Source organism: Lycium ferocissimum, chromosome 3 (genome assembly GCF_029784015.1).
Source record: "Lycium ferocissimum isolate CSIRO_LF1 chromosome 3, AGI_CSIRO_Lferr_CH_V1, whole genome shotgun sequence".
Classification (NCBI taxonomy): Eukaryota; Viridiplantae; Streptophyta; class Magnoliopsida; order Solanales; family Solanaceae; genus Lycium; species Lycium ferocissimum.
In genome coordinates, this window is record NC_081344.1 from 30012765 (window position 1) to 30013699 (window position 935).

Below are 935 nucleotides of genomic sequence, written 5' to 3' on the forward strand. Positions count from 1 at the left end.
ATATCATCTATAGGAGATACTACGGAAGGGTCGTCTATACTTTTATAAAACATTGGTATGTGGGGGATCGGACACGCGCGCTCCAATTCGGTGGTAGGTCTAACGTATGGCGCCTTGCTCGCGATCGTCGATCTGATAAGATCTAACATATCTTGAACCGAGCTTCCCCTTTTTGCCGAATCTCATAGCACCCTTCAAGGGTGACACTCTTAAGGATACCCAATCGTTGACGTCGAGTATCCGCATATGACTTCTGTTGCCTCCGAGCTGCTGATGACTGTTCTCAAATGAGTTTCACTTCATCAACTACTTATCAAATTATATTTAGCTCAATTAACTTAATTTCTCCCCCCATTGAATCGGCTATTTTGTAACCCTCGCTTCTTCTGCTCGTACAAAACCTCACGCGGTTACCTGGACGCTCGAATGGTATTTATTATTATAAGCGTACTCAACAAATGGCATAAGATCATCTCAGCTATATCTAACATCATAAATGTGAGAGCGTTATGAAGTCTCCCCATATAATTGCGCATGATTTTTAACTGAATAAATGGTCTCGGATATGCTATTGTACTGGCCCCTGGCGGTTCCGTGGTCGGTGTCATTAGTCCTTATGTCCTTATCACCAATTTCCTTTACACTCCGAGTACTTATCTAATACGACTTTGTCGTTAGTGAATATTGTGGTTATGTTTATGCGAAATGGTCCCGCACCCGTCATCCCTCGCAAGATCGCTATACTTGTGGCGAAATTAAATTCGAGTTTAAACTGAATCCTTGAACTCTTGCCACAACTTTTCCCTTAGCTTCTTGCCCTCTAATCTCACCGTATAACTCAAAAGCTTCGGCTGCGAAAATTTTTACTCCTTTACAATTCTCTCATAATACAAGTATGTGTTTCCGATTCCCTTGTATTGGCAATCATTCCGAAC